General features: G+C 39.4%; 1 long non-coding RNA gene across 1 annotated transcript; it reads right to left on the reverse strand.

Annotated features, from left to right (window-relative positions):
- Window positions 1–5,615: 5,615 nt before the first annotated feature.
- Window positions 5,616–7,797, reverse strand: LOC124432630. Its single transcript, XR_006944351.1, has 4 exons — window positions 7,270–7,797; window positions 6,274–6,576; window positions 5,877–6,104; window positions 5,616–5,737 (listed from the first exon to the last, which is right to left on the reverse strand). It is a non-coding gene; the product is annotated as an uncharacterized LOC124432630 (long non-coding RNA).
- Window positions 7,798–8,915: the final 1,118 nt, after the last annotated feature.

The raw sequence follows: 8,915 nt of genomic DNA on the forward strand, positions 1-8,915 counted from the left end.
TCCTCCATTACGAAGAATTGTAAAACAGCGTAGTAATGGCGTATATCACGTCAATAATAACGAGGGTGTGTCAGCGTGAAAAAGAAAGAAAAAAAAAAAAAAATATACGCACACCTTTCCTTCGTACGTCATACATTTGTTTATTTCGCGACGATCATTGCAGCTTGCACACATTCCCACACATCTTCACCCTCTTCTTGAGAAAGTTTTTATAGGGATAAAAGGAAAAAGAGGGGAAGGAGAAGGACTATTACACACCCCATGTGGGAGTGCATGTTCAACGACGTTCCTTAACAATACTACTACTACTACGACTCTCTCTCTCTCTTTTTCTCTCTCTCTCTCTCTCTTTCTTTCTCTCATCTCGTTGTAAATTTCATTCGACACCCTTCTTTGCTCGTAGCAATCCAAAAAGATTATACTTACCTCGTAATTTGTAAATTCAAATAACCCAACATTGATTCGATACGATAGATATCTCGACAATTCTTAACATTGTTGTTTAACAAATAGTAAAGTACATTGCAAAAAAAAAAAAAAGAAAAAAAAAGACAGAAAAATGATTTATCCTGAATAAAATCATTGCTGTTTAATTTCAATTTTCTCTGCTCTATAAGTATACTTACTAAACCGGTCTGCTAGAACGTTTAGTATAGAGTAAAAAAAAAAAAATAAATAAATAAACGCGTACAGGAGGTTTAAGTCGAACTGTCAAAATTTTGGCGGGAAAGTACTCCCTCGTAGCCCGTCTACACCTGGTACCAAGTTCTTCCTATTGTTCGGAGATCGGTACGATGACGTAACCGCAAGTGTATAACGGGTAAGCATGACGTAAAGGGTCTCAATACCGGTGTCTCTCTTTGGCGGGAAGAAGTAAGGTGGCCCGCTTTAAGGTGCGCCTGCGCAGCTTGCGTGATTCCCACAGAAGAGAAGGACGCATGTTTCTAGCTTTTCCCCCTCGTTAATAACTCCCGCCTTACAATGGAGGAGACTTCTTCGGCTTGCAAGAAGAAGGGAAAGAATGTTAGGGGATGCCAACGACTGGATAAAGAGAGCCAGTTACCACCTGGAGGTATAGCTAACGTCAACGTGGGAGCTCGTACGTCTATCCCACCCTAACATTCAACCTTATAAGATTCGCGATCCTCGCTAATCTCCTTACAAACAAAATTTCAATACTTAAAAAAAAAAATCCGTTTAAAATACGTACACCAGTAATGTATTGACGTTTAATTAAAAAAAAAGAAAAAAAACAAGAAAGGACACATTGAAATCGGATAAAATCTTTGAATAAAAGTAAAAAAGAAGAAAAAAAAAATGAGAGAAAAGAAACAAAAAGAAAGATAGATGAAAAGTTTGTCAGAAAAATGATCGGTCACCCAACCTACGTCGTATTTTTCAAGATTGATGTCAAAAACATTCTAGAGTAGGAGATAAAGAATCGTAACTAATATTTCAATCTTACGGCTAACAAAAACGTATTTGGCAGACTTTCGATCGTCGGAGGTCAGAGCATTGTGACTCATCCCGCGATCCTTATCGATCCTGACGGGTTCTCGTTGCACGAGGAAAGGTATCCGAGGAGAGTCAACTCTAAAAGATAAGTCACTGCATGTCTAAGCGTCGGACGATTATCGTCCTATTCGATCGAGTTCGATTATCTGCAATTCAAAATGTCACGAAGACGACGACGCCAAACGACGATAGCTCCTGTAAAACAACAGATCGCATTCGTTTTTACTCGGCCATTCTGACATTACATTCGTTGGCGAACCATGCAAATGATCTCTTCTTTTATTTTTTTTCCCTTTCTTCTTCCACTTCTTCTTCTTCTCCTTTTTCTTCTCCTTTTTCTTTTTTTTTCTTTTTTTTTTTTTTTTTTTTTTTTTCTTCATTACTTTGTTTTACAATTAAATACCACTTAGACTGTTCGCGTCGTGCCTACTACGTGTATAGTACAAACGAGAAATTAATTTAATACGAAGAATGTGCTAGTGTATAATATCAATATACATACGTCTGTATGTTTTATGAAATGTTAATCGTATCGAATCGTGAGCGAACACACGTGTTGCAATGCGTGTAATTATCCCTTCGATTCACGGCCTCATAATCGTATTGCTTCGCAATAACGACGTTTAGAAAGCAAGTAATTAAAGATGTAGAGAAATGCAAAAGACTCATGGTGGTACGGGCCGAGGGCGGTCGTGGGAAAGGAGTGAAATAAAGAGTAGAGGGATTTTCGAAAGAGGATATCGAGGAACTTTCTTTTCTTCATACGAGGGTGCAAAACGTAGAGCTACTATATTAGGACCCTCAGGGTCAAACCCTTTCCTCTCTACTCGCAGGACCCTTTCGAGACGTGGACGTCTCTAATTTGCATGCCCAACTAACGCACAATCGCACTCTCTCTCTCTCTCCCTCTCTCTCTCTCTCTCTCTCTCTCTCTCTCTCTCTCTTTCTTTTTCTCTTCCTTTAGCACATATGTATTTTCCACCTTCTCCTCCTCTTCTCGACGGCAAATAAACGACAAGTAAACGTGACGTGACGTCACTGCCGTGCAAGGAGCGGCCAGAAACAGCTGCTTGCGATTTCTCACGCGTCCAAAAGCCATCGCGAGACAATTGAACTTGATTCCGGTTCGCCTGGGGTGCCTAAGGCAAAGTGTACGAGGGAAGAAGAAAGACGAGAAGAAGAAGGACCCGCTCGTAGGAGCCAACAGAGAGCACCTTCCTATTACTAACACGGTAAGATACCACAGAAAGAGAATCTCGCTTCCGGAAAAAATCGATAGACAGGTAACTGTCGATTTAATGAAAGTTTGAGAGTATACAAAAATAGATTCGATGGACGAATTGATTTTAAATTGTTTTCAACTGATTTTAAATTGTTCATCCTATATATATTCTGACGGAAATTATTCGCTCGACTCGACAAAAATATATTTATTAATAAAATGACATATTTATATGATATTTCTTATCATATGTAAAAATAACTGTTTAAACTTGTTAATAACGTTAGCTATTTCTCTTTCTCTCTTTCTCTCTCTCTCTCTCTCTCTCTCTCTCTCTCTCTTTTTCTCTAGGCTTCTATCGAAATCGTTCTTACTAGATCAAGGATCTGGATCCTAATCGAACAACGCCGACAACGACGACGACGGACGTTTATCGATTCCAAACGATCTCCAGACGATTCGGCGATTCGGTCTCATATTCAGAGCGGAGGTCCTTGCATCCTGATCCCGCTTCTTCGCTCGACCAGATATCCTGAGGTAATATGCATTCGGCGGACGGCCAAATGAATTATGCAGAATCCCGAGGACCCGATCCGCAGTCTTTCTTTATGCATCGATATCTCTCTTTCTCCTCTCGCATTTCTTTTCTCTCGGGTCCGATCGTTCCTCCTGACCTAAAACCTACGAACACCTAGACGTCAATTCTGAGAAGAGTCTTTTTTAGGGATTAGGGGTTAAGTGGAGAGAGGAAGGGGCGGAGGAAATAATATAAAAACGTATCTGAAAGAGCAATCAAGTATAATTATATAAATTATAGCGATACCTATTTTCTAAGATATCATGATTTTCTCAAGTCATGATCTTTGGTATTAAACGATGAATCACAACGCACTGTCACGTATGCATGATTAAAAGCATGCATGATAAAAGGATAATATTTCTTAACGGAGAATATTTCTATAAATTGATCGAATCTTTTGATACGAATTTTTATTTGACTTTCTGTGAGAGACAATGAAAATAGTTTAGAAAACGATAGGTAAAAAGGATACGGAGGGACGTGTTGCTATGCGAATGTAGGTCCCAGTTAGAGATACATAGAAGTTGCACTCGTACCGTTTGCAAATCTATATTCATTTATTCGGCGTTAGCGATCGACGCAGTTTGATTTCCGTAAGCAATGTAAATTCGAAGCAGCGTCGCGTAAGCCGCCTTTGCAATTGCCTCCCACTCCTCCTCCTCCTCCTCCTCCTATTTTTCCTTCTCCTTCTCCTCCTCCTTCTCTACCGTCCCTTCTTTTACTCTTTCTCTCGTTCGTCGTACGTACTTCGTCGAACGGTGGTTTTACATCGTCGAAATCGCCGTTGACGCGACTAGAAAACGAAAAGCACGAGAAGGCAACCGAGTCGAACGTTGCTCGAGCACCGGTGATCGATCGATCCATCAAGATCGACAAACCGTTTACCGTGCTGAAAGAAAAGGCACGAGGTGAAGTGCCCCGTGCACGTGAGTATTAAGTTGCAACGCGGCCTCCGCGTTACCGCAATCTGAAAAGGCTTAATTGCTCCTGGGATCGACGACGAGACACAGCTAAGGCTTAAGTCGATCTCGTTCTAGCCTTACCGATAGATCGCCCTTCGATTTTTCTTCTTTTCATCGTATAGGTGATATATATATCGAATACCACTACTTTTTCCAACCCTACGTTACGATACTCGACTTTAATTTATGTTCCCTTTCACGATCTCTCTTTCTCTCTTTATCTTTATCTCTCTCTCTCTCTCTCTCTCTCTTTCTTTAATCGTTTATGGGAAAATGTTGAGATTTGAATTTTCTTCAAATGACAGAAATAAAATGAAAGAGTAAACATTTCTATATTTCCATTTCTGTTCTAGATAGGTAAACTTTCATGGACAAAGTCAAGACACAGTCAAGGACCTATTTTGACTAGCAGATGAGCCAGACGTCTATCGAATTCAATGAGAGACTTTGCGACCCAAAGTTCCCGAAAACATCTGGCAATAGATAGTCCGAAACATCGATCATTATCAATGAACCGACGAGACTCGACCACACACCTATGTACGTAAATATCAAGTAAATCCACCTTTCGAATTTGAAACCCACCTTTCGATATTTTATTTTTATCGAAGGAATAAAAAAAGAGAGAGAGAGAGAAAGAAAGAGAGAGAGAGAGAGAGATATCTCGTTTCGCAAAATGACGTACCTAACTACAGCTATAACTACTTATATCTCGAGCTCGCGAATATGTTACAAAGTATGCCGAAAAAGATTGGAATACTAATGGGACGGTCGATTAATTTTCTGATGCTCTTGCGCTTCAGGTGGGTCCGGATTCGCGCGAGATTTTCACTTGGGCTCCTTGACGCACCTTATCCTGTTTCTCTCTCTTTCTCTCTTTCACTCGGCCGTAGCCGTTAATGAAACGTCCAATTGTCACGACGCTGATTAATTGTAGGTCTATCGCCGGGGCGAGATCTCGCTTTAATTTAATTGCTATCATCGGGGTCCGTAGGAGGCCCGCTTTCAGACTTTTCTCTTTCTCATCTTCGATCCTCTCAGTTACCGGTGTACATATATATTTGTATGGATGTGTATGTTAGTATGTCTGTACTCAACTCTTCGTGACGCGTTAGTTAATTAACTGAGGAAGTAACGAACTTTACTGCTTCTTACTTTTACATCGTCATAAAGGAATTTGGATTCAAAAGTTTGCGATGGGCATAGGTCAACAAACGGAATTTTGTTCTCTTCCTTCTTGCAAAAAGGTTCCCCTCAAAGTCTAATTATTAGTCATTCTGTGGTCAGAGAATATATAGGTACCTGGACTTATATCTCAAGCCAACCGAGACCAAGAAAGATTCTATGTTATTTCTGTTGATTACATTCATTATCGAATTTAAAGTTGGTAGACCCCTTATTTAAAAGAAACTTCGAACGTTTGCTTGCTTTATTACGGTAGGAATGAAAAACGATATTCTGAAAATTAATCGTACAATATTTCAATAATTTTCTTGACAAATAAACGTACAAAAATATCTAAATTTCTTAATTAAATAAATTGAAATATCAATGAGTGTCGAGAATAATTACTTTTCGCATACCACTTTCCACTTACTGATATCGCAATCCTATTGCTCTGTGTTAGTATGAAAGCAGCTCTAAATATACTATCTCTTATCTTTCATTAGCGCTACGCCCACGCACGATACGCTCAATCGTGTGTGAATGTAATCACAGAATGTAGTATGAAAAATATTCCAGTCGCCGAAAATCTCGTAAGCTTATTTATCTGTGTAAGTTGTAAAAAAGATGCCTTGAAAAGAGATACGAACGTGAGAATCGTCTAGAAAAAAAAAAAAAATAATAATAATAATAATAATAAAAAAGAAAAGAAAAAAATCCGAAAAGAAAAAACTCGAGATACTTATTCGTATTTATATGATCAAATACGATTGGCTTAAATGGAGATCATCGAAATAAATACAAAATATTAATTAAAAACTACTACCTACGTATTAGTATATATCTGGAAATTTTCTCCAAAGTTCTTTCTCCAAAGTATCTTACTTATAGATTAGATCAATTCGTCGATTGAAAATACTCGAATAAATTTTCAAGGCGAGACGATACTACGCGTTGAAACGTTTCGCGTGGCAAACGGATTGCCGCTCGGAGATTGTCGCATTGGCCATGGCGATGGGATCAATTGCGATCAATTGTCGATGTTCCCGTTCCCTCCGCCAAAGTGGGTGGCTCACTTGGAAAAGAAAACGTGACGAAAGCACTGCGTGCTTTGACAAGGTCCAATAAATTATCTGAAAGAACGTACGACGATTAACAAAGGCAAATCTTTATGATCGAACTGAACGATTACATTTTCTTCGTGGCATCGAAGAGAACGTTTATCATTACGTAAATGTTATCGAGGGGAGAAAAAATAACAAGTTCGAAGATAGACATACACACATATACGTATAACGTGTTATAACTACGTATATATATATGTATGTTGTTAAAAGAAAATATGGTTTTTATACGACGATATCGAGACGAAGACGATTTCAAAAAGTTCGCGGTCAATGAATGAACGAGCCAGACGCCCACACGAATATCCAAAGCAAATAACGATAATACCACGTTATCGTGGCTTATTTATAAATCGTTCGAGAAATATTCGCTTCGATGCCACTCCGACTTTTTTCCTTTTCATGCAAGTGTCTTTCTCGAGGACGTTTCAAGTCACCCGATCGAATCTTTCGATATAAACATAAACACGTATACCAACGTACACATATATCTACATATGTATATATGTACATTATTTCACCGATCTCGAAATTATCATCGGAAGAGAGACTTACGTAAGAGAGACGTTCGCGGACCGCGATCATCCGTCATTTAACGCAAGAATTGTGCCGGAGTAACCGTGACATAAAGAAAAAGAGAAAAAAGAGGAAACATTCGAACCAATATCAAACCGGTTCGCACCTCTCGCCGATTATACGTACGTCGTGACGTATAATCACGGAATGGCGATCTGCGAAAGTAGTCTCGCGCACCACGCCATTGTCGCCTTTCCTTCCAAGATATATGGTAATCGAACAGGTTGCTCGACGAGCACGACCACAACAACGACAACGACGACAACGACAACGACGACTTCGACGACGACGGCGACGGCGACGTGGTGCCGAGAACGACGTGGATCCTCCAAAATAAAAGTCCTACCTGTATGCCAAGAAATCGAATCCCTCGTTTTTCTAAAAGAAAAAAAAAACAAACAAACAAACAAAAAAGAAATATCATCGACGTACACGACAAGATGAAAAAGAGGAAGAAGGAAGGAATGAATGAATGAATGAATGAAGAAAGGAAAGAAGGAAAGAAATCGCTAAGACGGAACCTGGTGGTATCCTCCGAATCAATTACCACCCGTAATATACCAGTGATTAACATATTATATTTACGTAGGTATAATTAATCGAGATCTGAGTAGGGATTTAAATAAAGAGAAGAAAGAAAGAAAGAGAGAGAGAGAGAGAGAGAGAGAGAGAAAAGGCAAATGAAAGGGAGGAGAATGTTCATCTCGTCTCTTCGTTTTTCGTTTCGAAGGAAATCTTCCCATCGTCTTCTTTCTCTCTCTCTCTCTCTCTCTCTCTCTCTCTTTCTCTCTTTTTATCCTTTAGGAGACAGTCTCTTTATACGGTCCTTCTAATTATTATCGAAGGACTTGTGCGTGGGCTCTGTGAACGACTCTAGATATATCGACAGGGACGAAGCTCGATATATTGCTGCCCTGGCCACTATCGATACATTAATTAAAACATCGCTGCTCGGCCGAGCCTGACAGCGCGCTCACGCCCAGCTTCGATCAACTCAATATAATGTATAATATTCTTTTTTCTTTCTCTTTCTCTTTCTTTTCCTCTCTCTCTCTCTCTCTTTTTCTCTTATCTATCTATCTTCTGTCTCGCACATTAAACTTTCCTCCTACCAATTTTTCTCAAGCTCGCATTTTGGATTCTACAACTCGTGTTCGATGATCATACCTATCGGTCATGCAAATTAATCCTCCTAGCGTTACACCGATAACTTGTTATCCGTGAGCATTCGAAAAACGTCCGTTTAATATTACAAAACGTGATCCGGATAGTGGAAGAGGTAAGGATAGAGAAAAAGAAGGATTATTTGAAGGATCGAAAGTAAACATGCTTACTTTCGTGTTATTTGCGGTTTGTCGCGCGTACCAATATATACGAAGGGATTAAATTACAAATGAAAAGGTATATTAAATTACGAGTGTTCTTCATGAAAGGTTAAAAAGTTACGATGTATAAAAATGTTATAATCAAAAATAAAATAACGTGCTAGGGGTACGACAATTGAAACGTCCTTTCGTATACCTGTATAACTATACGTAAAATAACACATAGAAACCATTCTTCCTTTATCGTTCTCGAAAAGAAACACACGGTAGGGAATAAATTCTAACTTCCCTTTCGTACTTCTACTACCACCGGGGGTTTACGTACGTGACGAGTCAGAACGTAGAAAGAGCGATAGAAAGAGAGAAAGGGAAGAGGGATGTTACCGTTTCTCTCTCATCAAAAGGGGGGTTGCTTTCGAATGGGAGGAGTCCATTGGGGAGAGCAGT

The sequence above is a fragment of the Vespa crabro genome, chromosome 1 (genome assembly GCF_910589235.1).
Source record: "Vespa crabro chromosome 1, iyVesCrab1.2, whole genome shotgun sequence".
In the NCBI taxonomy this organism is placed as follows: domain Eukaryota; kingdom Metazoa; phylum Arthropoda; class Insecta; order Hymenoptera; family Vespidae; genus Vespa; species Vespa crabro.